The sequence below is a fragment of the Lagopus muta genome, chromosome 9, assembly GCF_023343835.1.
Source record: "Lagopus muta isolate bLagMut1 chromosome 9, bLagMut1 primary, whole genome shotgun sequence".
Classification (NCBI taxonomy): domain Eukaryota; kingdom Metazoa; phylum Chordata; class Aves; order Galliformes; family Phasianidae; genus Lagopus; species Lagopus muta.
The window spans coordinates 2,704,868-2,722,657 of record NC_064441.1 but is presented as its reverse complement, the minus strand read 5'-3'; the positions used below and the strand labels follow the sequence as shown (position 1 = coordinate 2,722,657).

The window sequence follows — 17,790 nt, the reverse complement described above, 5'->3', positions numbered from 1 at the left end:
GTCCAAATGTCCTTTGAACTTGGTCAATTTTGGGCAACACCCACTGCCCTAATCTTTCTCTAGCACCCACCTGGCCCTCCCCGATGCAGTTTGATGACATTCCCTACTGTCCTGTCAGAGAAGAGAACTCAGTGCCCTTTTGCTTCCTGTGAGGAGCTGTGGGTTGCTATGAGGCTTCCCTTCATCCATCTCTGCTCTGGATCCAAAAAGCTAAGGGACCTTAGGCGTTCCTCATATATCTCATTTTCCAGAGCCTTTGCTACTTTTGTAGCCATCCTTTGGGTGTTCTCTATTAGTTTTATGCCCTTCTTACGTTGTAGCACCTGAAACTCCATCCGCTACTTTAGTTGATGCCATGCCAGCACAGAGCAGAATAGGGCAATCCCTTTCCTGACCATCTGGCAGAGCTAGGCCTGATGTGTCAGTTAGCCCTTTGGGTTGACAGGGCAACAAAAATGAATGTAATCATCATCATTCATTGAAGAAATACCCTGTGTTATCTCAAACTCATGATTTGATGTTTCTCTGGCTGCAAAAGTACAAGCCTCCTTCCTTCCTCTGACCCAGTAGTACTGCACAAATCTGACTGCACCAACACACTATGGCTCTCAGCAGCAACATTCATAATGAGCTGAAAATCTGGAGTCAACATTATCAATATTACATTCTCTTAGGGTTGTTTCTCCATTTTGGGGAAAATAGATTTTATAGGGTAGCAATATCACATAAAGGTAATATAACTCCTACTGGAAAGGCAAACATCTTTCAGAAAAAGTGCTTTCCAAAATGCATTAGATTTTGTTGTATTTCCTCACTGAAAGCTCTAGAGAGCTTCTGAGAGAGTCGTGAGGGCTGTTCAATGGCTGGTCAACAATATGAGCCAGGGTTTCTATTAAAAAAAAAAAACAAAACCAAAGCTAAATATAAAAAAAATTGATCTATCTTCTCCTTGCTCTTTTATTTGATGTTACCATGAACAAAAGTAAAGAAAACTGCAATCTGGACAAATAGCACAGCACTAAATAGATAAACTTTGGTAGTATTTATATTTTGTAGCTCATAAGCAGAGTGGTAAAACTATTGCTGAAACTAGTCTATTACTACAGGAAAAAAAGGTTTAGAAAACTTCACCCTCTGCCAACAGGCATATAGGTTATACTAGCATGGTTCTGGAGACTGTTTATGTGTAACTCATTAAGGTGGTTGCCATCTGGATAGCCTAATTATGGAAGAGAAGCAAGGTTTTAGGTCATCTGTCCTTTCACCTATATTGTACGCTCTAAAAAAGGACTTGATCTCCTTCTTTAGATGGCATTTAATTTGGGGGTAAAATAATAGAATTTTTTTGTTTTTAATCCCTAGTGATAACAAACACACAAAAAAATGTTCACTGATATAAACAAGGTACATGTAGGTCAGCTAGGGTTTGGGGAATAGCAGTTCAGTCAAGCAAAGCGTTGGAACATATGCCTAATTCTAAGTGTAATTGACTAAAGTGGTTAAAATTGAGCACCTGCTTAAGTGCTTTCATGGCCTGATGCCTAATGAAAAATTAATCACAAATGGCAGAGGGCCATAATACCAAGAAGGCCTTATTTATACTGAATTAAATTATATAATAATTAAGGTATATTTAGTCAGCCTCAGTAGTAAGTCTGTCTGTGTTCTTGTCTGAATCAGCACATTTTCAGAGTGCTAAGCCCACAGTGAAATATTTCCATTTGTAATTAACATTGCAAGTGTTTTATTTCGTTAATAAACTTGCAAAGCACCTGTGCTGATCACAGAGATGCCACGCAGCAGCAGACCTGTGAGACTAATCCCCCTGCTTCACCCACGGTGCCACAGTGGAAATGGGATGCAGGATCAGCAGTGTATTAACAAATGAAAGATAGAGATATCCTAAACAACTAAAAAATGATACAGTAATTGTGATCATGGGACTGGTAGCAGAAGCACACACTAGGCTGCTTCTTTACCTTGTTTCATCTTTTCTACTGCTCGACAAAATTTGGGGAATGGGCTTTTAAGTCTAATTCATGCTGGTTCTCTACAAGCACTGACGTATCAAGTTTGGTCTCCCCATTGCTCAGCTGAAAATGTGGATTTGCATTTTAGTTAAAATCATCTTTTAATGTGTATTATGGCAATTATTGCTCCAATAGACTCAGATTCAAATGGAGCTGATTAAACTGGATTCTTAGTTATCAGGTCACAAGTAAGGGGCCTGATGTTTTCCATTAGATTTTGATAAATACAAAATAACTTTAATTAGGTCTGAGCATCTTGGAAATAAAATGTTGCCCTGCAATTAGATCAAAACAAATTAACGTTCGTCAAATGCCACTTGGCATTTCCAGCAAAACGGGGACAGTTTTGCTCCATATGAATTTAGATGCATGTAAACACTGTCTGCCAAAGTAAAGACTGATGAGAACTTGTGCGTGTTGTGTATTTTGAACAGTCGACTCATTCATCTCATTCTGGCAGAACATTTAAGTTTAAAAATAAGAGAATTTGGGCAACAGAAAGTTATTAAAATAAGCTTTCACTGCACTGTTAAAATAAAAAAAGAAAAAAACCCAAAATTTTGCCTAAGGATAATTGTTGATGTTACCATTCTCAAAAGCTGATCTTCTCAGAAGAGGAAACAATTCAGGACCAGTACCTGCTTGTAATCACATTCCAACAGTAAACAACATCTTAGGACAAAGTGGCTGCATTTACATAATGAGATACAGGTGCCCCAGGCTCTCTGTACAATAAATCCACCCTGCACAAACAATGATGTGGATCTGATGAACCAGCTGTCAAGAGATGTCCAGCCAGACTCAACAACGGGGATGGACTGGGCATGGCGGGAGCAGGTGCAGAATACCAATGTGCAGGGCACTGCCTGACTGCTGAAGGGAAAATCCCCAGTTGGACTCAATGGTGATTCGTAGCAGATGAGGCAAATCCAAGAAACACCTGTTAGCTTTGAGAAGGAGAGAAATTGGCACCATAATGCTTCGCCAGATGACTCATCAGAATATAAAGGAAAGAACAGTGTTAAAGGAAAAGAATTAATTTTACTTTCAGATCTGCAAGCTACATAAGCATATTTAACATTTCTTGCATCCCATCTAGGGGGACAGTGACTCATTTGGATCAAAATTCTTTCATAATTCAGTTTCAAGAAAACTATAAAAGCAGCTCTCAGATAAAGAATACATAAAAGACATGTTGAGGAAGACAATGCTCTAAAGGCATTCTCAGCTGTGCATCTTCCCTTATCCAACGTGAGTCTGTGTATAAATATAACTTATAATAAGGTGCTACTGATGCAGCAAGAAGGATGTGGAGTTTAAAGGTACCTCTTGCAGACATCGAAGTGACTCTGCAGTGTGGGCTACAAAGTCAGCAGATGCCCAGGTGGAGGCATGAAGGAGATGTCCCTGCATGGGAGGGGAAGAAGACAGCTTATAAAGTGAACATGGCCATGAGGTCTGAGATAGAAAGTGTCTTCATATCAGCTGCTGAGTGGTACAGACTGCAGTACAGCAGGTCTGGAAGGAGTTTTCAGTTACTATGTTTTCTAGTCTATAATCATCACATTCCAAGCTCAGGGAAAGCTTGTAGGTTGAAGTACTTAGTGAATCTTGTTTCTAACTACCCAAGCAATGTGAACCGTAAATACTAATGCTGGGTAAAATAAAACAATTGGCAATAGATTAAAGCTGTGAGTCAGATTTTCAGTTTTCTGATGCAGAGGAATTTGTTACTTGAAGTTAAAATATTTGCTTTACAAACGGTGATAGCATTCAGACTTTGTTTTGGGAAAGTAACACGTATTGCAGTTTAGAAGTGCAGCTGTGGGGAAAAGAAGCTACTGAACTACTTTAGATCATATCCAACATGTTTTTTCAGGGTTTGTAAGTATCACCCAGATTGAAATAGGTCATAAATAAATGGTCTGGGAAACATTTAAGATTGCTTCAAAATCAATTGAGCATGAATGAAAAGCCTTTTGCAACACCTTGCGGTGCTGAGGCAGAATTCCTGTTTTGATTCAAAACAATGATAGAAAAGATAGAAAACTAGAAAACCTACTCACAGAATTGGGTTCACGGAGGCCATCAATGTAGGGGTGAAAACACCTTGAGCTGCTTTTGGCAGAGATCCCGAAAAGGTTAATGAACTAAATGGAAATGGAAATCCACATCCAACCTACCATATGTCTGCTACATTTCCCATCTTCTTCTGTAACATCTGTGTTTAGAGAGAACAAGTCCCCATATGCACTAGATGCAGAGCTTTTGAGAACCTAGTTTGGGTAACATTATTAGCAGCAAAGGGGGAAACGAGCTTAATAATAATGTCATGCAGGTCATCAAATTGCCTTAGTTTTCAGAATGTTGGCAGAGATCCCTGACAAGAAAAGCTAACATGGATTATTTTAGGAACCCAATGAACTGTGGACAACTTATGTCTGCAGAAATTATGTTATTACAGGATTTAAAACACTAAAGCCTTGGAAAATTTTGATAGACTAAAATACAGGATGGGCAGAACAGCATGCACAGGAAGTCAATATCAGGCACACTGCCACCACACAGCTCCCATTACACCACATCTCATCCAATTGTGGAAATTAATCTAGTTTCCGAAGATGAATTATATTTATTTATTACACTTTTCTGCAGGAATGCTGTGATAACAATTGCATATGATAACAACAGACAGTTTGTTCTGAATTCATTTTCCCCCAGTGTTAAAACCTCTATTCTTTGGCTCAGTTGGGGTAAAATGAGTGCTCAAATATATGTAATTTTCACATCATCTCATCACGGTGTAATCTTTCAGAAGGAAATGAAATGGCCATATTTACCCAAAGGAAATGAAAAATTATTGAAGGGATACTCCCTACCTCAGGCATTTTCCTCCTCCCCATGTCAGTCCGTGATTCGCCAGTGCAGTTTGCCTAACTCTCGATACACTTCATCTCACTGCCACTGTCCTCAGCAGGAGCTGCAGTCCCGTGTTCCCTTTATACTCCTCATTCCAACCAATGCCACTACAGGCGTTTCCATTATCCGTATAAATGTCTAATCCTTTTCTGAACCCCACTAAGCTTTTGGCTCCACTGAACTCTTCTGGGAATTAATTCCACAGGTTAATTATGCATTTGTGTAAATACTTATTTTCCTTAATGGTTTTAATTTTGCTGCCTTTCGGTTTCATTATAAGTCCCCTGGTTCTTGTATTATAAGAAATGATAAGTGAAAGCACCAGATTTACTTTCTGCATAGGCAATTCATTATTTGTATAGCTCCATCGTGTGCCCTCTTTATGTCCCCTCTCCCCACTAAACCACCCCAGAGTTTTAATTCTTTTCTCACATAGAAGCCATTCAAGCCATTTGCCATAATTAGAACAATTAATTTCAAGAAAAATCCAGACTGTTATACAGAGAATTAGGGAAGGATTGAGGAGTAAAGTTGAAAGAACGACTAAGCTTCCTTCATTTACTGGGATTTCTTGCAATCCTTTTACTGCATATATTTCCATGCAGGAGCCTTCTGCTCTTTGGCTATCTAGCTAATAATATTTAGTTGTTTTAATGTCCCTTTTCCAGATTATTAACATTTGTAGTTTATTCAGTAGGGTTTAAGTTGACAATTACAAGAAGTTACATTCACAATTAACAATAGCACTTAGGTTCTTCCTAAATTTATGAGCCTTCTTTCTTTGTGAGCAGGAAGGTGAGAAGAAGGAAGTAAGCTGAAGACAATAATAAGAATATTCCACCTCTTTAAGCTTTGGAATGCATATAATGCCTATGTAGATAACCCATAAAGAAAATACAGTTACTTACATTGATATTAAGAAACAGGTGAAATTCTAGGTGAATTTTTTAGCCTGTTTATTTTTTAACAACGTCAACATCTAATTAACAGTTGAGCAGAAGTGACCTTTTCAAGAATTAATGTGCGTATATATCAGGCAGTACTAAGATGGTGTGGATGGTGTGGTGCTCTCTGGAGAGATTTAACGAGAAAGAAAATGTTTATGCCTTGTGGTTTGGCAGGATGAATCCCTTACTAGATTGCAAACCACTGAGGTAGGAAATAAACTACAGTGAGCTCTTCTCTCAAGGAAACTTTTGGGAGCAAACTGAGTTGCTGCAAATGTATTTCACACCTGAATCTCCTCCATGCCTTTGCTGCTATGTTTATATTATAACAGCATTCATCACAGCCAATTCAGTAAGGGCAAAGGTATCACACAATCTACTCCAGAAGTAGATGGTTCATTGTAGCTGTTTATTTCTACTGTCTACTGCAATTAAAAACAAAACAAAACAACACGGAGTTACTGCAGCACTGCCCACAAACTGGGGTATAATAAATGCTAAGCTTTTAACAGCAGTGTATGTGATGTTTTACAGATACTGTTATGCAAACAAGTTGTATATCAATGGAATTATGCTTCCAGTAGTGCCTGAGAGTTTGGATGGTCCTTACACTGTGAGATGGTCTTAAAATATTTGCCAGCATTTTGTCTTCTGTTGGCAGGGAGATTCGCACCCTTACGGACACACGCACAGCCAAACACAAGTAGAACACAGACAGCCACCAGCCATGCTCACAGCACACCATGAGCACGTGAACGCACTCAAAAATGAACTCCTAATGGAACTGCACATCACACCACCAGCTTCAAGCATCCAAACCAGCCTTCTCAGGCTCACAGCACATTTGAAACTGCTCTGGGACTCACTTCTGTAAGGCCTGAAACTCAACAACTGTCATTTTCCTTGCTGGTTTCTCTCAATTTCACTAATGTAACCCTCTTTGCAGGTCAGTTGTCAATCCTTTTCCTGCTTTGGTTATGTCTTCCCTTCACTTTCTGCTTTCATGCAAACAGATGTACTTCTGAAGTTACAGTCATGAATCTATTTGGTTCTAGGCATCATGGAATAGAATTTAGCAGGATTAATGAAAGTGAACAGTGGATTACCAGGAGGAGCAGCAGAGAGGTGAGAGAATACACACCTCCAAATGTAGATGGAAGCAGACAACCCAAACCAGGATGTATCTAATTTGCACCTCACTCAATTCAGTAAGTAAAAAGCTTCAAAATAAAATCCTTTTGCTGATCTTCCTTGATAAATATAATTCAGTAAAGTCTAAAGTTGTGGTACGAAGAGTTCCACACTGTTAATTAGTCTGGCAGCCAGGGAAAATCCCAGAAGAACCCTTTGGTACTTTATTGCACTGAAAGGAAAACAAGATGTTACTCTTTAACCCGTATCTAAAGGATAAGTGATACATGTTTACCAGACTCAGAGCTCAGACTCAGAGCTACTTATACAGTATCCCACACTGAACAGTCAAGCACCCTTTTGAAATGTTTAACATAAAACAAGAAGTGTGGCTGTGCTCCATAATTCACAACTTTGCATCCAGACGCACAGGGACCAGTGGCACCAGACCATCACTGTAGAGATCAATCTCATTCAGTAGACAACAAGACTTAGGGAAGGCATTCAAAGAGGTTGTGAGCCAGTGCATCCTCTCTTCTAAGTGTGTATCATTTTGCTGAGCTCTCTTGAAAATACACAATTTTGGTATAGAAAAGAAAAACAAAAACAACACAATAGCCTCCAGAGGGAAATCTGCATAATTTATATTGTATCTGTTGTTTCTGTCACTGAAATCAGCTAAGAAATGAAAGTCTTACATTGTATAAAAATAATGGGGCTGAATTGCATGCTGAAATATTGTTCCTCCTCCCCTTTCTCTGACATATTTTTAAAAGGTAAGACAATTGAAGGAAGTATTGCACATGGCAGAGGAATAATGATGTACCACATCTGCAGTTCATCTCTTCAGGTCAGACATCCATCCTAGTGAGGACATAGGTTTTCCTATCTTCACCCAAGGGCAGGCTGGGCACATCCAACGGTGGCAGGAAGACAACCTGAAAAATCCCACTGTAACATCAGAACTTCATCTTGTGCTTTGCTCACAGCAAGCTTTACTCCTGTATGTTTTGATGGCAATAGTTGTTCTGTGGTCCAGCCTCTCAATTCAAGCTATAATAACCTTCTGGAAAAAGAAGTTTAATATTGCTCTTGCCAAAAATTTAATTGCATCCATTGATGCATCTGAAACAAAAGCGTTACCTAATGAATTTTTTCCTTAACAGTTGCTTTATCTTTCCTTCTTCACTAATTTCTCAAGGTTATTGGAGTACAGATCTTATTGCCTGCTATAACAGCATTTGGCTTTCAAATCACCAATACTGTGGTTATTCTTTTTGAGCACTGGAGCTCTCAATCTAGGAAGCAATGACACTCTTCTGGTTGGTTCCTATTTTTTTGGTTGAATGCTAAATGTTTGAAACGGTTCACATAAACAAAGAGTGATACCCATACCCAAGACTGAGTTTGACTGAAGAAAGGGCGACGGCCTACAAGTTCATAGCAAAGAAATCTGTAGGAAGATAGGTATACGCTTTCTTGGGATATTAAAGCCAAGGAAGTGTAGTAGCCCTGATGGCAGCCAGGGACTAATAAGCAAAGCATTTGGGCATCTCCCAGATGTAACGGTCAGCTTGCCTAAAGATAGAACTGCACTTGTTAAACCACATCTTTCTTTTTCAACAAATTGAGTGCTGCTGCACAGTGTTGGTCTGCATGCTCTTGTGAATGTGTCTCTAAAATGCTGGTTGTAGCAAATATATTCTCCTTGGTGCTGTTACACTATATGTTCAGGTTTGACAGTCTAATCTGATGTTCAATTTTTTGCAAGCTCAGTGGCCCGGTATTCAAGAAAGCTTCCTCTTTTTGCCATTAGTGATGAAGATAAGAAAACCAATGAACGTACAAAACTGAGATTTCTAAGGAATACAGGTGGGTTCATAATGAAGTGAACGGTTAGCAGATGATGTACTTCATCATGAAGGCTTTGAAACCACTGTTACTTGTATATGGATGTTTGAATCATGTTGAGCATTTGAGCAGTGAGACTTACTTCAATCTTGCACTTTGTGAGGTCATACAAGAAATAGCTGAGAACCTGACCTTCTGTGAATCAGTGAACACTAAAGACACTGGTATGACATTTAAGTAGATGAAATATGTCTCTGCTGTAAGCAAGAATTTTCCATTTATCCAGCATATGCTGTCATAATTCTGAAGTGTCAAGGTCTGATCTGGATCATTCTCTGACTGATGACAGATGAGCAATTCCCTCAGCAGCATGCAGTACATGGGCACTCTGCAGCTCACTCTGGCAACACTCTGTTTGCCATTTACTTTAATGGAATAAAACCCAGGGAGAGCAGCTCTGTGTAAAACAATACAACAGCCAGACAACAAGCCTTAAATTAATAATGTAATTTCCACCAAGAGTGGGGTCAGGCCACCGACCTTTTAGAAATAATACCTTGGAGTGCTCTGTAGGCAGGAGGGAACTGCAGAATCATACATGTAGTCTGCCAGATTTACACATAACTTTATTACATTTCTGTTTGAAAAAAATAAAATTGCTCTTACTAGTATTGGCCAGGTCATGTAATACGGTATGGGAGTTGCTAAATCATGAACTGAACCAATGATTGAGCACCTGGTGAAGGGACACAGCCAGCCCTGGGAGCACAGGTGAAAGGAATTCACCTGTGTGAGTGGGAGAGGTAGAACCAGGTTCTGCCCCTTTCCAAGTCTGATTTAAGGGCTGGCAGCCACAAGGGAAGGGTTTCTATCTGGAGATCCTTTCTGGTGGAGTATTTGGCAAGCCCTGATCCTTAGGACAGGTAAGGAAATCTTCTATTCTTTAACTGGATTGTGACCATCACCATTTTCCTGGGTATTTACTAACTGGTTATCTGCCACTGCCTTTCCCTAACAGTACTTAAAGAGCTCTAAGATTTTCACCCTTCAGCAGGGCAATAACTCCAATTTCCAATGATAACTATGTTTGGTTTTCAGCATTATGCTTATGTGTTGCCTTTTTTATATATATATATATATATATATATATATATACATACATCAGAATAAGTTCTGGGCTCAGAACAATGTCATTAAGGATCACTTGTCCCTGCTCACCTCCTTCTCTGATGAGATCAGAATGTGCACAGACAATGTGCTTGCTGTTCCTACCCACAAATCAATATCTGTTTCAGCAGGGAAGGAAAGGAGGGACAGAAGATGAAATAAGGTACTAAAACAGAAGGCAAAAAATAATTATAATAAAAAATATATATATTCTAATGGCAATTCTCCTTTCTCATCCCTATTCTTTCAGGTGCTGTCTAACAAGAGCAAGGGAAAAACCACTGGTGTCTCAGCTCTGCTGCTATAAGGTCTTCAACAAGCTAAATATTGCTATTTGCTATTCAGCTCACCCATGCAATCAGTTGCTTTGCTTTTCTACAATTCATGAGCATAGACTCGCAGGGATCTCAAACAGTATTTCAGACCTACACTATAATCAGCAGAGGAAACATATTTATTACTGCTTTTATAATTGCTTTAATTCCTTTATAGTTAGATCTCAATTTTAATTATGAATAATTGCACTGACAGGGTCAGCAATGACTCCTGATTTCCAAAAATCAATGGTTCAACTTGAAGGAAGGAACTCACCCCTTTGTCCTTGGGAAGACACTGCATCAAACTACATTTGCTGGTCCAGATTCTGAGTTAAACACTGTACTCAGTAGAACTACATCAGTGTATTGGAGCTGAAGCTGTAATCACAAGACGTTCTTAAGTGAAGCCCTAAGGCTTCAGGTTGGCCACTTGTTCTATCAATCAGGAGAGGTTATCTTGTGTGGTGGTCGTGGTCTGCATCTGGTTAACAGAGACACTGATGCTGACAATAATGACCCTAACTATAATAATTTCCACTTTAGTAATCTCAATAGTAGTATTTAAAATGAGGATAAAGTTTTATTTATCACAAATGGATGCCCCACTGATTATGCAAATGAATCTTCTTGGAACTGAGGTTGTAATGCCTTCTGAGCTATCTAGTTATTCCACCTTAGCCCTTGTTCCTTCAGTATCATTGGAAATGAATGGGATTCATCCAACAGATATGAGACCCACAGGTGATTTTTCCAGCCTTGAAATCTCACTGCTCTTCTATACAAATGCATAACCATAGCAAAGGCACTGGAACATTTGTGGATGTCATCTATTTAAATTTTTGTTAAAGCTTAGCCATGCTACTTAAGCTTGCATACTATTTTAAACATATTAACCCAAAACAGTTTACTTTCTTATAAGCACACAACATAGATGCATACTTTCTCTGTTTAATAGAGAGCCTATTCAACTTATTGTAAGATCAATCCACAAAGCTAGGGTTTTTATCTACTAATTTTCATCCCATTTTTATGTATTTTACTACATTTTTTTAAAATACTAATTAACTTCTTAGACTTCATACTTTTCCTTCTGTATTCAGAGCAGTAGAAATCCCCAGTCTCTCTTCCTGTAATCTGGATTTATTTAAATCGTTGGTTGCTATTTTTCATTTCTCAATCCAATTGTTCCAATGACTGTCACACTCCTTTTATCTTCCACTATCATTCTGGAATCAGCCTTATCGTCAGCATTATCATTGCCAGTAATGATTACATCTCTTCTTCAAACAGTACTGCTGATAAAAGACATTCCAGTAGAACAGAAACAGCTGTAAACTGGTTCTGAATATCTTCTTTCGTTCTCTGCTTCCTTAAGGGTACTGTTCTTACTTCTGTTTTGTACTTTAACCAATTGCTATCTGTTTATACATCTTATCTGCATGGTAGAAAAACTTAGTAGGGAAGAGGGGTACAATTTTGCCTTACACATTCATTGCCAATAGCAGATAACTTTTCTTTATTAACACTCTTGACTGATATTTTACTCAGTAATGTTCTGAAATGCAGATGTCAGAATAAGTATCTGTGTTACTTGAGGATCAGCACGGCTGAGCCACTAAAATGTCATTTCACTGCTTCAGTCTTTGTACTATCTTTTTTTTTTTTCCTCTCTCCTCATATCTGGGTCTCATTCATTCTTCCTGAGTTCCTCCTTCCTAAACATCGCAGTCTCAAATACATACACAAACACACACAGGCATGCAATGGAATGCAGGTAGAGAAGCATGCCGTTACCATAGTATTGATACAACTTTATTTGCAGTTCCTTGACAGAACCTTACATTTAAGTACACTGTTCTCCATTTGTACCTTTGGCACCTTCTAGATATTGTGTCGGCTCTGTGATCTCAGCTATTTACAGTCTTTCAGCACCTACGTGTTTGATTTTTAACACTGAGCTTTAGAAAGAGCTCAGAAAGCAAAGTGCTTTCATTGAGAAGGGGGGAGAGAGGGGGAGGAAGCTTTAATAAAGAATCTTAAATAAGAAACAATTCATTAGTATGTTTCCAATATTAAGTGGTAACTAGTGTTCTGCATGAGGCAATTAATTTGTCTGAGATATTTCACCACAGATTTCTGGGATGATAATTTCATATTCAATATTCATATTCAATATTCATCTCCTTCTTAGCCTTTTCTGTTGTCTGCCATGTTGATATGCAGTTTAGTGCATCTTCCGCTCTTTGTGCATTCCAGCACCAAGCTGCATTGCTTCCTATCCTCATCTCCTCTGATTCAAAGTCTTGCTAGCCTCATGTTTTCAAAACAAGAAAGGCTATTTTAATTACTTTTTTCCTCCCTTATGAAGACAGGCTGAGGGAACTGGGCTTTTTCAGCCTGGAGAAAAGAAGGCTGCTGCGACCTCATTGCAGCCTTTCAATACCTAAAGGGAGCCTACAGAGGGGAGGGGAATCAACTCTTTGAAAGGGTTGATAACTGCAGGATGAGGGGAAATGGTTTTAAGTTGAGGGAGGGGAGATTAAGGCTGGATGTCAGGGGGAAATTCTTTACCCAGAGACTGGTGAGGTGCTGGAACAGGCTGCCCAGAGAGGTTGTTGCCCCGTCTCCGGAGTTATTCAAGGCCAGTTTGGATGGGACCCTGGGCAGCCTGGTCTAGCATTGAAGGGGGAGGTTGGTGGCCCTGCGTGCGGCAGAGGGGTTGGAGATTCATGATCCTTCAGGTCCCTTCCAACCCTGGCCACTCTGTGATTCTGTGACTGAATTTTACAAGGTATCCTTAAAAAACAATCCCTCATGTTAGCTGTTAGTAAGCCAATGCTGCAACCATATAAGTGCACTTGTAAAAGTGTGCCCATAAAAGTGTACACACTTCCACTGCACTTGTGATTGCTGCAGCACAGTTCCCACCTTCGCGTGTTAGCAAGGAGATCTGAACTACTGGTATTTGTTTTCCTTTTCTGGCAGATAAACAAACAAACCACACATTAATTTTAATGAGTACCTCAAGGTTTTCCTGTGAAAGAACTCTCAAGAATATTTAATAGCTGGGATAAACACTCAAAGTAAGAAACTGAAAGTATTCAGAATTTCTGAATGTTGTCCCTGTGGAGATCACGTTGATTATTAAAAAACATGATATATGGAAAAGAGAGGAAATGAGCAGAAGATAAAGCCATCTGTTTTGGGGAGCTCAGCTTTCCTGGCTGCCCAACCAACCACTGGCCATGTTGAGGCAGGATGCTCACTGAGGGGATTGCAGATAACCATTGGCTGTGGAAGGTTTTGTTGTTAGACAATTTTTTTTTCTTTTTAATGGGATCTGTAAGTTTAAAAATAGCTTGGTCCCTACAAAACATAATAGAGCAGCTTCTTGGGTGTAATCCATTATTGCTGCCAACTCCATCAAAGTTTCTGGCATTAATACAGTGGCTATACTAAAAAAAAATCTAACACTCGGGTCAATACATTAAACAAATGTTTGACAAACCTCAGAGCTTAGCACGATCTTTGAGGAAGCTGATGATGCAGCAAAGCCCCCACTTTGTGTGACTTCCTCATCCCAGAGCCTCACACCTTCTGCACGTAAACACTGGCTGTGATGAACCACTGAGAAGCTCAAAAAGAGCAAGAGATTGTACTGAAGACACAATCAATGCAATCAAATGTTGAAGTTCACACCGAGCATGGATTAGGATGAAGATGATAACCTCTTCTTTTCACTGCCTTAAATCCTAAATTGGTAATGTTAAGTTAACCAATGGGCGCAGAAGGCAACCACATCCATGATATGTTGGGTGAGGCGTGTTGAAATGAAAGTATTTTCAGTGAATGAGATCTTACCATGTTGTTTTTTTTTTTTTTTTAATAGGGTAAATGGCTTTAACGGAAGGAGAAGAAAAATATTCAGTTCATTGGGAATTTCAGAAAGAGCCCATCACTCTGCATCTCTACTTCTCCAGGTCGGTTTTCACTTTTGAGATAGTTTATTCTCCTTAGGAGATTAGGCAAAGTATCCTTAGAGGAGTATAAAAATGAAGAGCCTGAAAAAATATTTCATTTTATATGGTATGCGATGATGCAAAATTGGGGTAAAATGTCAAAGAACGAAATAGAAATGACCAACAACTATTTCATCTATAGAGTCTTTTATCTCTGTTACCATCTGAACCACCCGTTCTCCAGTTGTTTGGGTCTATGAAAATGTAAGCATAAAAACTAAAATGTCTTCTGTATTTTAAAGCTTAGGCAATCTATTGGGCAAAGGAACTTCTTTCCATATTTAAAAATAATATATGGTGTTTAAGAGGGCAACCGAAACAAGCCTGCGGTACACACTGAAGCTGAAGTAACAGACCCTATGACTGAATACAGCTTCAGAGAAAACTTAATTTTAATGCATCCCCGAATAAATTTACAGAAGGGTTGTGTTATTTATTGTGGTTCATGCATCCTGCTCCATGGTCCCTGGGTGGGTCCCTGCAGACTCTGTCCCTCGCTGTGCACATACTCCTCCTTTGGAGAAGAGAACTAGGCAGTGATTGCAGCACTCCTCTCGCATTTTTAGGCTTTGTTTTTTGCTCTTCCCCACCATAAACCTCCTAGGAGATCTTCAGAAAGTTGTTTACTCCTTCTGCATCTTGCCATCCACAGACAGAGGAAGATAAATGCGATGTTGCAAAAATAAAACCATGGAAGGCTGCAAGCACTCAGCTACAGTGCAGATGACAACCGTAAAAGTATCTTCAGTAGAGAGGTAGGTCATCCTCTGGGATTGCGCAGGTAAGTAAAACGTGGCCTTATTCTGCTTTGTGAACATTTGCTCTCAAAATCATCCTTTTACTGGATCAATAGAACCACTTTACCGGCCAAGGCATTGTTCAGCCACATGTCCCACCCAGCCATTAGTCAGTGTGGTGTCAGGGCAATGCAGACACAGAACCACTCATTCCAGAACTAGGAATGTGTTTTACCTGAACACAAATAACTACACAGATCAGACTATGCAGTTGTTCCCCAAGCTTTCTACAGATTTACTTATATTAAGTTCTCATGGGGGTTTAGAGTATGCACCATGGACTGGCTACTGTACACTGCAGCAGATGGAAAGCAAATATATTTTCAAAAATTGCTTTGTATGCTTCTGTCACTTGTAGGTTTCTTGAGAGGACAAGGGGGAATGATGGTTTAAAACTGGGAGAGAGGAGGTTTAGGTTAGATACCAGGAGGAAGTTTTCCACACAAAGGGTGGTGATGTACTGGAACAGGTTGTCCAAGGAGGTTGTGGATGCAACCCTGGAGCAAGAAGAGACATTCAGTAGAAATATTAAAATTCAGAATATCATCAAGACATGAGTCTTTTCTATTCAGCTCATCTGATACCATTTTAAAATCGTGTGAAGTGGGCTACGACAAGTACTAGGTTTGAAGACATGGGCTCAGTGACCCAAATCCAAGAGATTCTGCAACACACAATGCATCTAATTTATTTTCTTGACCTAACATTTAACATAGATTATAGTTTTAATTGTTTATTGAAACTTCTGGTTATGTACTCCACTGTCTCAAGCATGACATAAATAGGAAATCTGTTTGTTTCTGCTGGATGACTAAAGTTGAAGGCACATCCCTAAGCTACAGGAAAAATGGATTTTTTTCTTGGAGCAAAACCATACACGAATAAAGGATGAAATCCAAGCAGTACAACTCTTTACCCTTCATCTTAAAAAAAATACTGCTGCCCATTCTTAACCAAGTAAACACGGCTGAGTTTTGTATCAATCCCATGAGCTACATCTTTGTCAATCTACAATGCTTTTCTTTCCCTTTTTTCCTCTTTTCAGCAATATATGACCTTGGTCACATAGGACATGGTGAGAGGACAACTGAACTTCATATGGTACATTTCTGACCTGTCTTCACTGAGAAGCAAGAAGTATTTTTCACTGTGACATGGCAGTTTTCAAAAAAAACTTTGAAATTTTTGAAGTCAAGCTGGTAAGACAGATAATGCACACTCAATGATATATTATTCCACTTTGTCCATTGCATATTCAGTAAATTTGAAGAAGAAAGTCAGTTTCCAAATCCTAAAAATAATATTCCTTGGGGTTTCATTTAATAAAAATAATACTTGTTAACAGTGCATACTTTGGTTTTCTTGTGGGGTGATGCTCCATAACTTGCTCGTTCTTTGCTCTTTTAATAAGTTGTAGACAGCTGCTATGCATGCAGTAGATCCACTGCCTTAAAATTTCTTCAAAGGAAATGCTGAAACCTTTCATTTCCCTTTAAGGGTAACATTAACAACGCACACTTAATAATTTATTTTTTTATTTTAGTCTGTTGGTGGATGAGCAGTTTTCACAGTGGCTGAACAGTTTTCACGGAGTATTACCAACCTGCACTAATGATGTTTGCTTTCTCTTTCTAATTAGTTGATGGGCAGGTTTCTTATGAAATATTGTGCTTTGATAATAGCTAGTTTTGTTTTGCGGCGACTCAAAACCAAGAGGCACTCACAGTGCAGTGTAAATATTCACTAAAAATAGTATCTAACAATCCTGAAAATAGTGATTAAAGGAGCACTGGAAGTGTACACGTACTGAGCACTTCTTTCAAGGCTTCTTAGTACTGTCTGAATATACACTGGAAATGCTTGCTTCCTGCAAGCAATTGGTGGGAGTTGCTGCCTCCAACTGTTGGTAGGAATTGAATTTTAATCCCTTTTACATTGACAGGAGAGAAAAGGGATAATCAGCAATAATTGCTACATCGCTCTTATTTGTTACCATCTTAAGGGGATAGGATTGAAAGATATAAATAGAGACCAACAGGTCCTAGAGACCTGAAGAGAGAATTCCCAACAGGGGAATTCACATTCAACCCAAGGGCAATCTGAGCATTAAACTTCCTTCCTTGCAATTCCATGATAACCCATTTCCATCCTTCCTCCCTGCAGTCTCCTTTCTGGTTTACGAGAAACCTTGTTAGAAGCATTTCCTCTACTTAATGGCTTCCTGGCTATTTTTTTTCCTGCAATATAGGGCAGCACATTATTACAAAAGCACGTGATAGATTTAGGTATCGATTCTCTTTAAAGTAGGTTTATCTGATGGAAGACAGATTTTCATTGCCCAATCACCTCAGGGCCAGGAGATCTTTTTAGTACATTAACAATTATAAGTTCGAAAGTGTCCACCTAAAGAAGATATCAATATATCATCTCATATTGATAAAGTACAGTAAGCTTAAATGTTGCTTAATTGCTTAAGGTTTACAGTTTCTGGAAATGTTCAAAATGTATAAATGTAGTCATTCCAGAGGGAGAAAGCAAGAATAAAAAAGAAATAGAAGGAAATAGTTTTATCTGCCTCTGCATTTCAACTGGAATTTATTTTTAGTTAATGA

At 39.0% G+C, this 17,790-nt stretch overlaps 1 long non-coding RNA gene across 1 annotated transcript; it reads left to right on the top strand.

Moving 5' to 3' along the window:
- The first annotated feature begins 6,955 nt into the window (after positions 1–6,955).
- LOC125697809 (uncharacterized) lies at positions 6,956–11,764 on the top strand. The gene is made up of 3 exons (XR_007378943.1): positions 6,956–7,104; positions 8,799–8,899; positions 10,296–11,764. It is a non-coding gene; the product is annotated as an uncharacterized LOC125697809 (long non-coding RNA).
- Positions 11,765–17,790: the final 6,026 nt, after the last annotated feature.